Source organism: Musa acuminata, chromosome BXJ3-6 (genome assembly GCF_036884655.1).
Source record: "Musa acuminata AAA Group cultivar baxijiao chromosome BXJ3-6, Cavendish_Baxijiao_AAA, whole genome shotgun sequence".
Classification (NCBI taxonomy): domain Eukaryota; kingdom Viridiplantae; phylum Streptophyta; class Magnoliopsida; order Zingiberales; family Musaceae; genus Musa; species Musa acuminata.
The window spans coordinates 27226361-27242630 of record NC_088354.1 but is presented as its reverse complement, the minus strand read 5'-3'; the positions used below and the strand labels follow the sequence as shown (position 1 = coordinate 27242630).

At 42.4% G+C, this 16270-nt stretch overlaps 1 long non-coding RNA gene across 1 annotated transcript; it reads right to left on the bottom strand.

Moving 5' to 3' along the window:
* Window positions 1–1864: 1864 nt before the first annotated feature.
* On the bottom strand, window positions 1865–10548 carry LOC135639886 (uncharacterized). The gene is made up of 2 exons (XR_010497067.1): window positions 9060–10548; window positions 1865–6961 (listed from the first exon to the last, which is right to left on the bottom strand). It is a non-coding gene; the product is annotated as an uncharacterized LOC135639886 (long non-coding RNA).
* Window positions 10549–16270: the final 5722 nt, after the last annotated feature.

The following is a 16270-nucleotide window of genomic DNA, read 5'->3' as shown; positions in this document are numbered from 1 at the left end:
ATCCCGGCAGCGACCCTCGCTGCCTCCTTCTCCACCGCCAACGCTGCGCTCCGGCCAGCAACCACCGCTGCTGCCGGTCACCACAGCCTTCTCCTCTACTGCTCGTGATCCTTCCGGCCAACTCCTTCGGAGGTGCGACAAAAACAGAGTACGCAGCAACAAAAATAGTGGCACTCTCTACTGTTGCAGTCGCCGATTGTAACCACCGTCGTCGCTCCCGGCCACGACCAACCCCTCGTTCTGCAGCAGCCGCCCTCCAACAGTGAACGCAGCAACCGCAGCAAGTACGCTTTGCTCGGTGATCGCCCCTTGGGTCGCAACAACTGCAACCACATCAACGTAATCGTCTTCCAACCTCGGCACTCTCACCTCACGTAGCGATAGAAACAGGGCAGCTCCTCTTCCTCCAACGCAGCGATCGCAGCACTGCCCTTGGCGTCCACCTCCTTGGCAACTCCGCATCGACAGTATTGATGCCCTTGACCGACACCAAAAACAGGAGATTTGTAGTCTTACACAATGACCACTGATAACTCGGTGAAAGCACAAATGGAAGCATTGGAAATCAGAATTGAGAACCAACTGCAAGAAACACTAAATGATTTCAAAAAGAGCCTACTGGAGAGCCTCAGCAAATTTCAACAAAATGGGGACTCAAGTTCTACGTTGCAAAGATCTGAAAATACAGGAAAAGGACCCCAAGATTGTGACACAAATTACTCACACATGAAGATGGAATTTCCGAGATGGAAAGATGGAGATCCGACCAATTTGTCACGCCCCTCAAAATATCCATGATTTTTAAAACAATCATCACAAACCAATCCAGGATCCAAACTAACGTTTGAGGACACTGAAAAACATTCTATTCATATTCACATCCATACCACCTGTGCATTTTAAAATCATATATCACATCACTCGATAATTCACATTTATGGCAACCCAAGCCAACTTGACAAACATGAACAACATTTATAAATCCACAAGCTAAATAAATTATACAATCAGAACTCCAACTATTCACCACCAGTTCATATCGTCATAAATTAGACTTAACATTCCGAAATTCCAAATAAGAGAGATCTTCTAACACTTGGATACAGTATATCCATTTCGGTTCATCGACAACATTTCATTATATACAAGACATACTTATACAACAATATCGTAATAACCAACCAGACTTGCCCATTATTCTGAATAGCTATCCACTGCCTCAGCCCAAATCAAACATCTCGAAGAGTGACAAGCTGACCTGAAAGATATATAACAACGGAGTGAGCCAAAAACGGCTCAGCAAGTGACAAAGCATATTCAGAACAAAAAGAACGATTTCAAACATATTTGATCCATACCGAATGGAACGTAGAGTAATTGGAACATATCAATGGCAGATAGGACATTTCAGAACATATCAGTTCATAGCAAATGGAGCACAGAGTAATTGGAGCATATCAGTAACAAAGGAAACATATCGGAGCTTATCAATGGCAGATAGGACATTTTAGAACATATCAGTTCATAGCAAATAGAGCACAGAGTAATTGGAGCATATCAGTAACAAAGGAAACATATCGGAGCTTATCAATGGCAGATAGGACATTTTAGAACATATCAGTTCATAGCAAATGGAGCACAGAGTAATTGGAGCATATCAGTAACAAAGGAAACATATCGGAGCTTATCAATGGCAGATAGGACATTTTAGAACATATCAGTTCATAGCAAATGGAGCACAGAGTAATTGGAGCATATCAATGGCATATGAAATGTTCCGGAGCATATCAACGGCATATGGAACATTACGAAGCAAACTCAACAGTGAAGGAAGCATTTCAGAGCATATCAAACTCATATGTCGTACAGAAGCTCAAACGTCGTCTTTGACGTTGCAAACATATCAATCTTATCCAAAGCATGTACAGAAACACATAACCAAAGCTCTGGATATCATATCAAACATACAGAAGGTGTAGTGGGATCTCAGTCAGAATGTGATTCATCCATTTCTGAATGACCACCTGACAAAAGTCTCCCACGTCTGGGAGCTCCATCCACCCACGTCTAGGTGAAGTCAGAGGGGGCCGGCAGAGCATCGCAGGCTCTATGCATAACTCCCTTTACCATTTCTGGCAAAGGTTCACAACTCCCTTTACCATTTCTGGCAAAGGTTCACAACTCCCTTTACCATTTCTGGCAAAGGTTCACAACTCCCTTTACCATTTCTGGCAAAGGTTCACAATATCCCACACACCAGAGTACAAGAAGGCAGTTTCAACAATAAGCAGCATATAACGGAAGCACACGCGGAACAACCAAACGTACATGTGCCTTTTCAAAACAATGATGCAAGGAACAAATCTCTCACAAAAGTATTCATTTTAGGAAAGAATTGAAAGCAAGAGTGTACAGGGATTCCAAGCAATCATAATCAGCTCAATTCCAATAAGAAGGTTAGACAAATTCAGATATCCAAAGGAATGGAACTGGAATAGGCACATATCAAAAGCAAATGCGGAACAATAGGATATACATGTGCCTATATGAGTCAATACGATATAGCATAAACGTTACACAACAGTTTTCAAGAATGCAATAATTTTAAGGACAAGAGCATACAAGAATTCAAAGCAGTAATATAAAGCTCAATTGAATGAGAAAGCTAAAGGATATCAATTTCCAAAGGAATGAAACCAGAGTATGAGAAATCGACCAAAGCTCGATTTCTGGCAGAATACAGAAGGCACATTGAACAAATGATTTCAAACTATCAATCGTGCTCCAATTTACTCAGAAATAATCATTGGATAATACTTTCAGATAAGATAGGCTTCATATGAATTGAACTGTCCAACAGAGAGAGTTACAAATAATTTGGTAAGCAAGTGTCGTATAACAAAATCTCTGTTGGCAGAATTCATAATGTCAGATTCAACAGATAACTGGACAGGTGTTTGGATTCCAAATCTTTCAATCCATATATCAAGGAAAGGTCTACGAGTCTAGTTTCCAATGAAATCAGTTTTGAACAAATCAGAGTTTCCACAAAGACTTATAGGCAGCTCGGTATCAAAAGGTCAGAATCTCAGAAGTTGCACAGATTCGAATCGTTACGTCTAAACAGGAGATATAACAAATGCAAGGCTAGAATGATTCAAAGTTCCTCATATTCAAAGCAAATGTAGAGATAAAAATGGCAGTGAGGAACAAATCAGGATACTTGCAAGAGAAAAGATTAGAAAGCTTGCAATAGAAAAGGTTAGAACACTTGCAATAAGACATATCAGAGTAATTATAGGAGAAACGATCAGGGAACTTGCAATAGAAAGGATCGAAACAAGCGGGAAACTTGCCTTTCAAATATTTTGATCTGAATATCCAAGGAAGGTGCCAATCCAATCTTTCTACTTTTCCTCCGTGTCCTCTCTCTGTTTCGTTTTGTGCTCCCGTTTTCTTCCTTTCTTCGCAACTACACCACGTGTCGAACATCGAGGCACAGTCACCTGCTCTCTCTTACTCTCATTCCTTCTTTTTCTTTCCCAAACACAGCTGCCACAGCCGCCGTCGCTGCCGCTGCCACAATCGCAGCCACGACCGCAACTGCGGTCACAACCGCAGCCCCCTTCCACTGCACTATTTCCTTCTTCCCTTCTCTCGTTCCTACTCTTTCTCTTTCCCAAAAGCAGCTACTGCAGCTACTGCAGCCACCACCGCTGCCGCAGCTACCGCAGCCAACGTCGCAGCCGCCGCCGGAGTCGCAGCCACGGCCGCAGCCACCACACTCGCAGCCTCTTCTTCCTCCCCTGCTCATCTTCCTCTCCTTCTTCTCTTCCAACTGCAGCTGCCATCGCCGCAGCCGTAGCCCCTTCTCTTCTTCCTCTCCTTCCCTTCTTCCTTTCTCTTCTTCTTCCTTTCCTTCTCTTCTTTCCCAGCTGCATGCTGCAGTCGCAGCCTCAGCCACGGCCACAGCCCTTTCTTCCTCCCCTGCTCATCTTCCTCTCCTTCTTCTCTTCCAACTGCAGCTGCCATCGCCGCAGCCGTAGCCCCTTCTCTTCTTCCTCTCCTTCCCTTCTTCCTTTCTCTTCTTCTTTCCCTGCCACAGCTGCAGCTGCCACAACCGCAGCCGCAGCTACTTTCTTCCCTTCTCCTCTTCCTTTTCCTTCCTTTCTTCTTCTTCTCTTCTTCTCCTTCCTCCCCTTCTTCTCCCCGACGTCACCCACACCCTCTCCTCTGTTTCGTCTGCAGGAAACAGAGGTGTCACAACCTCTTCCCCTGCTTCCTCTTCCTCTTCTCTTCCTCTTCTTCTTCTTCTCCTCTTCGAACGCCCCACACCTCTCCTCTGTTTCCACCTGCAGGAAACAGAGGTGCTGCAGCCCTAGCTGCTGCCACCTCTCGCTCCTCTCCCTCTTCCCTCTCTTTTCCCTCTTCTTCTCCTCTTCCCTTTTCCTCCCCAACCCCACACACCTCCTCGCTGCAGCCTTGCCGCAGCTATCCTCTTCTCTTCTTCTTCTTCTTCTTCTTCTCTTCTCCCTCTTCTTCCTCTCTTCTTCTCCCCACGCCCCACAGCTTCTCGCTGCAGCCCTCGCTGCAGCCACCTCCTCTTCTTCTACCACTCTCCTTCTTGTCCTCACGCCCCACCGCTCTCTCTGTTTCTGGAAGAAACAGAGTGCGTGGGAGGCGGTGGGATAATACCGAATTTTCGGTTTTCCCTTTTTTTTTCTTTTTTTGCAACTTAGCAGTTTAGTCCTTGTAATTTCTATATTTACATATAGGTCCTCCAATTTACATATAAATCTTTATTAATAATTTTTAAAAGCGAGGGATATTACACTCTCCCCCCCTTAAAAGAAAATTTAGTCCTCTAAATTGATCATAGCTCAATCGATGAAAAGATGAGGATTATGATATCTCTATTTCCTCCTCCTACTCTCAAATAATTTCATCAATACAATACAATTACATAGTTATCCACGAGTGACCGAAATATTCTCCTCCTTGATCCTCAATAGACGGTAACCCGACCTTCAATAAGTTTCTAAAAATACTTGCGCACCCTACAGTTAATCAAGCAAGTCGTTACTTCAGGAAATACACATTTTTTTATGGTCACCTAATTCAATTGTCTATAATCATTACAAAGCCTCAATGTTCCATACATCTTTTTAACTAACACCGGAGCACCCCATGATGAAATATTAAGCCAAATAAAATCCTCATTTAATAATCCTTGTAGTTGCTTTTCCAATTCCACTTACTCAAATGATATCTTTCTGTAGAGAGGCTTAGATATTAGGATTGTCCAAAGGACCAAATCAAAAGCAAGATCACATTTGGAGATAATCCAAGCAAGTCATCCTGGGATACATTAGGCAAAGAGATAAATCATGTCCCAATACTCTCAAAATAAAAGATCGGCTGATCAAATATACAAAAAGTGATCATTGGTTATATACCAATCCATACTGGTATGATAAGAAGATAGCCAATCCATACCAAGTATAATATCATAACTCCAAATCTCTAGGAGAACTAAATCAGCAAAAGTTCAAGTTCTCCAATAAAAATCAGACAAGAGGACCAGATTCAAGTTCGTTATCAAAGAATCTCTAATGATTGTACTTACATATACCACATAATACAGTGGTCTAGGTTGAATACCCAAGTGATAAGCAAAATATTACGAATCAAATCGTAGATTGGACCCATGGTCGAACAAATATTTGCATTCTTTCATAAACATGCATAATACCTTCGACCACTAATTCAGAAGTCTTAGAATCATATTCAGTGATAGTATACACTCTGACATGGGCTGATGATTTATGAGGCAGTGACTCTTTCTTATTGTTCAAAGGGCAGTCTTTTATTTTATGATCCAACTTTCTACAAGCAAAATAGACTCCAATCACCCGAAACACAAATTTGTTTCATAATTTAACTTATAATTCACACGTGATTGAGTCTTTTGTGATGACTTCCCATTTCAAATCCAAATATCTTGACCCTCTTGTTATCACTTTCTGATTCATTTCCAATCATATTTTTATTGCTAAACTTATCCTTATCATTCTTGCCACATATCTCCAAAAATTCTTTTCATTGTTGCCAATAATAATCAGCCTCTACTTCCAATATAAGGTAGCAAAAGAAATCTTTTGATCATCAGAACAATTTTGTACATAGAATATCTTCTCTATTTGCATCATCCATTTTTCTACCACCAATGAAATTAGGTTCATCATGCTTCTGCTGCGCCACTCTGATTCAATATCCCCAATCAATCCTTTCATTCCTCTTAATTAATCAGAAACAAATGAAATAGGAGGACCAAATGTCCTCGTCATCCCAGATTCCTAAAATGCATCAAAGAAAATTTCCACCGATCACTATAGTTCATTAGACCTCAATATATTTTGCACGTCAACATATCAAATATTTCAGTAATCCTCAAACAATGCTCTGATACCACCTCTGTCACGCCCCTCAAAATATCCATGATTTTTAAAACAATCATCACAAACCAATCCAGGATCCAAACTAACGTTTGAGGACACTGAAAAACATTCTATTCATATTCACATCCATACCACCTGTGCATTTTAAAATCATATATCACATCACTCGATAATTCACATTTATGGCAACCCAAGCCAACTTGACAAACATGAACAACATTTATAAATCCACAAGCTAAATAAATTATACAATCAGAACTCCAACTATTCACCACCAGTTCATATCGTCATAAATTAGACTTAACATTCCGAAATTCCAAATAAGAGAGATCTTCTAACACTTGGATACAGTATATCCATTTCGGTTCATCGACAACATTTCATTATATACAAGACATACTTATACAACAATATCGTAATAACCAACCAGACTTGCCCATTATTCTGAATAGCTATCCACTGCCTCAGCCCAAATCAAACATCTCGAAGAGTGACAAGCTGACCTGAAAGATATATAACAACGGAGTGAGCCAAAAACGGCTCAGCAAGTGACAAAGCATATTCAGAACAAAAAGAACGATTTCAAACATATTTGATCCATACCGAATGGAACGTAGAGTAATTGGAACATATCAATGGCAGATAGGACATTTCAGAACATATCAGTTCATAGCAAATGGAGCACAGAGTAATTGGAGCATATCAGTAACAAAGGAAACATATCGGAGCTTATCAATGGCAGATAGGACATTTTAGAACATATCAGTTCATAGCAAATAGAGCACAGAGTAATTGGAGCATATCAGTAACAAAGGAAACATATCGGAGCTTATCAATGGCAGATAGGACATTTTAGAACATATCAGTTCATAGCAAATGGAGCACAGAGTAATTGGAGCATATCAGTAACAAAGGAAACATATCGGAGCTTATCAATGGCAGATAGGACATTTTAGAACATATCAGTTCATAGCAAATGGAGCACAGAGTAATTGGAGCATATCAATGGCATATGAAATGTTCCGGAGCATATCAACGGCATATGGAACATTACGAAGCAAACTCAACAGTGAAGGAAGCATTTCAGAGCATATCAAACTCATATGTCGTACAGAAGCTCAAACGTCGTCTTTGACGTTGCAAACATATCAATCTTATCCAAAGCATGTACAGAAACACATAACCAAAGCTCTGGATATCATATCAAACATACAGAAGGTGTAGTGGGATCTCAGTCAGAATGTGATTCATCCATTTCTGAATGACCACCTGACAAAAGTCTCCCACGTCTGGGAGCTCCATCCACCCACGTCTAGGTGAAGTCAGAGGGGGCCGGCAGAGCATCGCAGGCTCTATGCATAACTCCCTTTACCATTTCTGGCAAAGGTTCACAACTCCCTTTACCATTTCTGGCAAAGGTTCACAACTCCCTTTACCATTTCTGGCAAAGGTTCACAACTCCCTTTACCATTTCTGGCAAAGGTTCACAATATCCCACACACCAGAGTACAAGAAGGCAGTTTCAACAATAAGCAGCATATAACGGAAGCACACGCGGAACAACCAAACGTACATGTGCCTTTTCAAAACAATGATGCAAGGAACAAATCTCTCACAAAAGTATTCATTTTAGGAAAGAATTGAAAGCAAGAGTGTACAGGGATTCCAAGCAATCATAATCAGCTCAATTCCAATAAGAAGGTTAGACAAATTCAGATATCCAAAGGAATGGAACTGGAATAGGCACATATCAAAAGCAAATGCGGAACAATAGGATATACATGTGCCTATATGAGTCAATACGATATAGCATAAACGTTACACAACAGTTTTCAAGAATGCAATAATTTTAAGGACAAGAGCATACAAGAATTCAAAGCAGTAATATAAAGCTCAATTGAATGAGAAAGCTAAAGGATATCAATTTCCAAAGGAATGAAACCAGAGTATGAGAAATCGACCAAAGCTCGATTTCTGGCAGAATACAGAAGGCACATTGAACAAATGATTTCAAACTATCAATCGTGCTCCAATTTACTCAGAAATAATCATTGGATAATACTTTCAGATAAGATAGGCTTCATATGAATTGAACTGTCCAACAGAGAGAGTTACAAATAATTTGGTAAGCAAGTGTCGTATAACAAAATCTCTGTTGGCAGAATTCATAATGTCAGATTCAACAGATAACTGGACAGGTGTTTGGATTCCAAATCTTTCAATCCATATATCAAGGAAAGGTCTACGAGTCTAGTTTCCAATGAAATCAGTTTTGAACAAATCAGAGTTTCCACAAAGACTTATAGGCAGCTCGGTATCAAAAGGTCAGAATCTCAGAAGTTGCACAGATTCGAATCGTTACGTCTAAACAGGAGATATAACAAATGCAAGGCTAGAATGATTCAAAGTTCCTCATATTCAAAGCAAATGTAGAGATAAAAATGGCAGTGAGTAACAAATCAGGATACTTGCAAGAGAAAAGATTAGAAAGCTTGCAATAGAAAAGGTTAGAACACTTGCAATAAGACATATCAGAGTAATTATAGGAGAAACGATCAGGGAACTTGCAATAGAAAGGATCGAAACAAGCGGGAAACTTGCCTTTCAAATATTTTGATCTGAATATCCAAGGAAGGTGCCAATCCAATCTTTCTACTTTTCCTCCGTGTCCTCTCTCTGTTTCGTTTTGTGCTCCCGTTTTCTTCCTTTCTTCGCAACTACACCACGTGTCGAACATCGAGGCACAGTCACCTGCTCTCTCTTACTCTCATTCCTTCTTTTTCTTTCCCAAACACAGCTGCCACAGCCGCCGTCGCTGCCGCTGCCACAATCGCAGCCACGACCGCAACTGCGGTCACAACCGCAGCCCCCTTCCACTGCACTATTTCCTTCTTCCCTTCTCTCGTTCCTACTCTTTCTCTTTCCCAAAAGCAGCTACTGCAGCTACTGCAGCCACCACCGCTGCCGCAGCTACCGCAGCCAACGTCGCAGCCGCCGCCGGAGTCGCAGCCACGGCCGCAGCCACCACACTCGCAGCCTCTTCTTCCTCCCCTGCTCATCTTCCTCTCCTTCTTCTCTTCCAACTGCAGCTGCCATCGCCGCAGCCGTAGCCCCTTCTCTTCTTCCTCTCCTTCCCTTCTTCCTTTCTCTTCTTCTTCCTTTCCTTCTCTTCTTTCCCAGCTGCATGCTGCAGTCGCAGCCTCAGCCACGGCCACAGCCCTTTCTTCCTCCCCTGCTCATCTTCCTCTCCTTCTTCTCTTCCAACTGCAGCTGCCATCGCCGCAGCCGTAGCCCCTTCTCTTCTTCCTCTCCTTCCCTTCTTCCTTTCTCTTCTTCTTTCCCTGCCACAGCTGCAGCTGCCACAACCGCAGCCGCAGCTACTTTCTTCCCTTCTCCTCTTCCTTTTCCTTCCTTTCTTCTTCTTCTCTTCTTCTCCTTCCTCCCCTTCTTCTCCCCGACGTCACCCACACCCTCTCCTCTGTTTCGTCTGCAGGAAACAGAGGTGTCACAACCTCTTCCCCTGCTTCCTCTTCCTCTTCTCTTCCTCTTCTTCTTCTTCTCCTCTTCGAACGCCCCACACCTCTCCTCTGTTTCCACCTGCAGGAAACAGAGGTGCTGCAGCCCTAGCTGCTGCCACCTCTCGCTCCTCTCCCTCTTCCCTCTCTTTTCCCTCTTCTTCTCCTCTTCCCTTTTCCTCCCCAACCCCACACACCTCCTCGCTGCAGCCTTGCCGCAGCTATCCTCTTCTCTTCTTCTTCTTCTTCTTCTTCTCTTCTCCCTCTTCTTCCTCTCTTCTTCTCCCCACGCCCCACAGCTTCTCGCTGCAGCCCTCGCTGCAGCCACCTCCTCTTCTTCTACCACTCTCCTTCTTGTCCTCACGCCCCACCGCTCTCTCTGTTTCTGGAAGAAACAGAGTGCGTGGGAGGCGGTGGGATAATACCGAATTTTCGGTTTTCCCTTTTTTTTTCTTTTTTTGCAACTTAGCAGTTTAGTCCTTGTAATTTCTATATTTACATATAGGTCCTCCAATTTACATATAAATCTTTATTAATAATTTTTAAAAGCGAGGGATATTACACAATTGGATCTCTAAGGCAGAAATTTTTTTCCATTTTCACAGAACCCCAGAAGAATCTAAGATAGAAGTGGCCTTAATCCAGCTCGAGGGAGATGCACTCCAGTGGTACGATTGGTATGAAACTTTCCACGGAGTTCCTTCATGGGAGCAGTTCAAAAGAGGGCTTCTTGTTCGCTTTGGCCCATTCGAATATGAGAATGTTGATTGTCAGCTCGCCAAAATTCATCAAACTTCTACAGTGTTAGAATATCAGAGTAGGTTTCAAACATTATCAAATCAAGCTAGAGATTGGTCGAACCGACAACTTCTGGATACATTTATTGAAGGGCTTATTCCAGAGATCCGTTATGAAGTTAAGGCTCGTCAACCCCGTACTATGATAGCTGCGATCTCATTTGCAAATCTACATGAGAAAAAAATTAGCAAGGAAAGATCAGTAAGGGGTTTGTATTATGATGAAAAATGGAGTATGGAGCACCGATGTAAACAAGGGCAACTTTTGATGATTGAACCAATTGGAGAGGAACCGAAAGCTAAGAATATGGACTCTGATAATGAAGGTATAAATTCTAATAATGATGTTGGACCTACCATATATACAATGCATGCATTAGCTGACTACTCTAACCCGCAAACTATGGAAGTTGGCGAAACTCTGGAACATCAGCCTGTTATAGTTTTGATTGATACTGGTAGCACTAACAATTCTATGGATAGTGAGACTGTTGACCGATTGGCCCACCATATTGAAGACTATGACAGATTCGAAGTAAAGATCATTGATGGACAGATTTTCATTGGTGATAGCAAAGGTTCAAAGATAAAATTGATTATACAGGGCCAGAAGTTTCATGCAACGATTACTACACTGAAAGATCGACCTGTTGCTTACACTCTCAAAAAGTGGAGACCATACTTACTTGATCAACGGGTTGTGATGTGTTGCAGATAGTCTATGGCTAAAGTGTTGAAAGAGAAGCTCCCCGAGATTGAAGCTGCTCAGCCTTGAGGACAAGGCTGATTTGAAGAGGGAGGAACTGTTAGAACCCTTTTTCTGAGCTTTTGAATAATGTTTATTGAGTCTGTTTAGTCCAGTTGTTTATTGAGTCGGTTTGGTTCAGTTAGAGTCAAGTAGAGGTTTATTTAATATTTATTTATTATTAGAGTTCAAGTCCTGATGGACTATGTGTGGAACTCTATAAATAGGGATGTAACTGCTTCTTTTCAGTAATCTATGAAAAATACTATTTTGTCTTTTGACAAACCCTAGGAGGTAGAGGGTCGATCCCCTCGAAGCGATCAAGGAGGGCCGATCCCCTCGAAGAGATCAAGGAGGGTCGATCCCCTCGAAGCGATCAAGGAGGCCGATCCCCTCAAAGCGATCATTATCATCCTCATTTCTCCCCTTTCTTCCACGATAAGATTTTAGGGTCTTATCATGTCTACACCACATGAGATATGGAAAGGAAAAAAGCCTGATCTTAAGATTGTTAAGATTTGGGGCTGCCCTGCCCACATTAAAAGACACAACCCCAAAAAGTTAGAATCGAGGACAGAGCGATGTAAATTTGTGGGATACCCCAAGGAAACTTGTGGGTATTATTTCTATCATCTTGAGGACCAAAAGGTCTTTGTAGCTAAGAGAGCAGTGTTCCTTAAGAAGGAACACATTCTTGGCGGAGATAGTGGGAGAATGATAGAGTTGAGCGGGTTGGAGAACCAAGCTCATGCACCACTCTATAGCCCGAGTTTGTTCAGATACCTAATACATAAGTTTTAACTTTACGTAGGTCTGATAGAGTATCCCATCCTCCTGAGAGATATGTGGGACATATTAAAGGAGAGGATGTTGAGGATATTGATCCTCAGACCTACGAGGAGGCTATTATGAGTATAGACTCCAGGAAGTGGCAAGAAGCCATGAATTCTGAGATGGATCCTATGCACTCCAATAAGGTTTGGAACCTAGTTGATACGCCCGAAGGTATTGTACCCATCGATTGCAAGTGGATTTTTAAGAAAAAGATCGGAGTAGATGGAAAGGTAGAGACCTATAAAGCAAGGCTAGTGGCTAAGGGGTATCATCAAAGGCAAGGTGTTGACTACGACAAAACCTTCTCACCCGTAGCAATGTTAAAATCCATCAGAATTCTATTGGCTATTGCAGCACACTATGATTATGAGATATGGCAGATGGATGTGAAAATCACATTCCTCAATGGGAACCTCGAGGAGGAGGTGTATATGATGCAACCTAAGGGATTCGTGTCTAAGAACTGCCCAGATAAGGTGTGTAGGTTGCTTAAATCCATTTATGGACTAAAGCAAGCTTCCCGAAGTTGGAACATAAGATTTGATGAGGCAATCAGATCTTATGACTTCGTTAAGAACGAAGATGAGCCTTGTGTATACAGGAAGGTAAGTGGGAGCACTATCACCTTTTTGGTGTTATATGTGGATGATATCCTAATTATTGGGAATGATGTAGGAATGCTATCCACAGTAAAAGCTTGGTCATCTAGACACTTTTCCATGAAGGACTTAGGGGAAGCATTCTATATCTTGGGGATTAGAATCTATAGAGATAGATCCAAAAGGATGCTTGGCTTGTCCCAGTCCAGGTACATAGAAACCATTGTCAAAAGGTTTGACATGAAAAATTCCAAGAGAGGTCTCATACCGATGAGACATGGGATATCACTTTCTACGAGTATGTCCCCAAAGACTCCATAAGAAAGGGCGAACATGGATATGATACCTTATGCCTCAGCAATAGAGTTTATCATATATGTCATGCTATGTACTAGGCCTGATATAGCACATGCTCTGAGTGTCACGAGCAGGTATCAGGCGGATCCAGGCTTGGAGCACTGGAAAGCAGTAAAGTGTATCCTTAAGTACTTGAGAAGGACTAAGGATCTTTTACCAGTATATGGAAGTAGTAGTCTTAAGGTTGAAGGCTATACAGACTCAAGTTTTCAGTCTGATGTCGATGATAGCAAGTCAAATTCGAGGAACGTGTACACCTTGAATGGAGGAGCGGTGTCCTGGAAAAGTTCCAAGCAAGATACTACTATTGACTCGATCACAGAGGTGGAGTACATTGCTGCATCAGATACAGCAAATAAGGGAGTCTGAGTGAAGAAGTTCATCACAGATTTGGGAGTCGTGCCGGGTAGCAAGGAGCCGATCTCCTTATATTGCGACAACTATGGGGCGATTACTCAAATAAGGGAACCCAGGTCTCATTAGAAGTGTTTTGAGGAGGTTCCAGCTTATCAAAGAGATCGTAAACCGAGGAGATGTAGTAGTGGAAAGTGTTCCATCCGAAGATAATATTGCAGATCCACTGACAAAGCCGTTGTCTCAGATTATCTTTGAGCGTCACAAGGGTCTGATTGTAGGTCAAGTGGGAGATTGCTAGTCATAGGTGCCCAACAAGCCAATCACGTGAGTGATGGCACGTGTGACTTGGTACATAATCTTTTTGCTTATTATATTTTGGTATATATCACTTTATAACTATTGCATATATGCATATATATATTGTGATGTCCTTGGATTTGTGCAATGGGAATCGAATCGTGATGAGATCACGATAATGAGATCGATTCACCTTTAAACACGTATCCTAAATAATCCCGGTCATAGGTTACTCGAGAGGGACATCGTGATAACCGGACAGACTGGTGTGCTGTATACCCGTCCATATGATGGATGCAACTAGTCTCATAGCTGCTCGTGTAGGGACACTAGGGATATAGTACATGTGCTCATTGGAGAATGAGTTCACTGATTAATCCGCTTACGGAATGCTAGATGGTTGATGATGCCTTATTGTCAGACAACGATTCCAGAGTCCTAGTGGTGTATCTAGTCCTTAGACTTGAGACACCAAGGATGTCTTGTATGAGTGCTCCACTCTTTGATACCAGACTTATAGGTTTAGTTGTCCCAGATCTAGTACAGTTTGTCATTGGGAGTGGTAGTCGACCTTACGAGGGCTATTGAGTATCGATAGAGGATCATCCACTCTCGACGTCATGATAGGAATATCCCATGTGTTCTTGCTCAGAAAAATCCCTAGCCAGGGTCATTCAGGTTGAGAGAGAAAAGAGTTCTCCGGGAGAATCCGATTAGAGCGAGACTCGAGTAGAAACCTGTTAGAACCCTTGCATATTCTAAACTTGGGGTTGATCTCTGTAATATCCCTCACTAAGGATTTATATGTAACTTGAAGGACCTATATGTAAATATAAAAATTTCAAGGACTAAACTGTTAAGTTGTAAAAAGAAAAAAAATAAAGAAAACCAAAAATTTCGGTTTTATCCCACCGCCTCCCACATTCTCTGTTCCCGAAACAGAGAGAGAAGCTGTGGGGCGTGGGGAGAAGAAGAAGAGAAGTAGAGGGAGAAGAGAAGAAAAGAAGAAGAAGAGGGAAAAGAAGAGAGGAAGAAGAGGGAGAAGAGAAGAAAAGAAGAAGAAGAAGAGAGGGAAGAGGGAGAGGGAAGAGAGATAGCTGCAGCGGCTAGGGCTGCAGCACCTCTGTTTCCTGCAGGTGGAAACAGAGGAGAGGTGTGGGGCGTTCGAAGAGGAGAAGAAGAAAAAGAGGAAGAGAAGAAGAAGAGGTTGTGATACCTCTGTTTCCTGCAGAGGAAACAGAGGAGAGGGTGTGTGTGATGCCGGGGAGGAGGAGGGAAGAAGAAGAGGAGAAGAAGAGAAGGGAAAGGAGGAGCTGCGGCTGCGGCGGTGGCAGCTGCAGCTGGAAGAGAAGGAGAGGAAGAGAAGGTGAGGAAAAAGAGAAGAAGAAGAAAGGAAGAAGGAGAAGAAGAGGGAAAAGAGAGGGAAGAGGGAGAGGAGCGAGAGGTGGCAGCAGCTAGGGCTGCAGCACCTCTGTTTCCGCAGGTGGAAACAGAGGAGAGGTGTGGGCCGTTCGAAGAGGAGAAGAAGAAGAAGAGGAAGAGAAGAAGAAGAGGAAGCAGGAGAAGAGGTTTTGATACCTCTGTTTCCTGCAGAGGAAACAGAGGAGAGGGTGTGTGTGACGCCGGGGAGGAGGAGGGAAGAAGAAGAGAAGAAAAAGAGAAGGGGAAGAAGGGGCTGCGGCTGCGGCGATGGCAGCTGCAGTTGGAAGAGAAGAAGGAGAGGAAGATGAGTAGGGGAGGAAGAAGAGGCTGTGGCCGTGGCTGAGGCTGCGACTGCAGCAGTGCAGTTGGGAAAGAAGAGAAGGAAAGGAAGAAGAAGAGAAAGGAAAAGGGAAGAAGAGAGGAAGAGGAGAAGGGGAGGCAGCTGCGGTAGTGGCAGCTACAGCTGGAAGAGAAGGAGAGGAAGGTGAGCAGGGGAGGAAGAAGAGGCTGCTGCCATGGCTGAGGCTGCGACTACAGCAGTGCAGCTGGTGTAACATCCCCCATTTTTGAAAATTTAGTAAAAGATTTGTTTGAAAAAAATAAGAATTATTTAATAATTATTTTATATTAAATGATTAAATATTTATGGCTAGGGACCTAAGAGTAAATATTAGAAGTTTGATATAATTTATTTAAGATTCAGATGTAAGTTAAAAAAAAAAAATTAGTGGACATGTGTCACTAGTTAACCTAATGGTGCCACCTAAATTTGCTCTAAGGATGACACCTAGCATTTTTCATGCATGCTTGTCACCTTGAAACTTTGTAACTCTTGTGTTAACCAAAAGTAATTAAATAAGAGATTAAAGGAGAAACTAAATGTAACCTT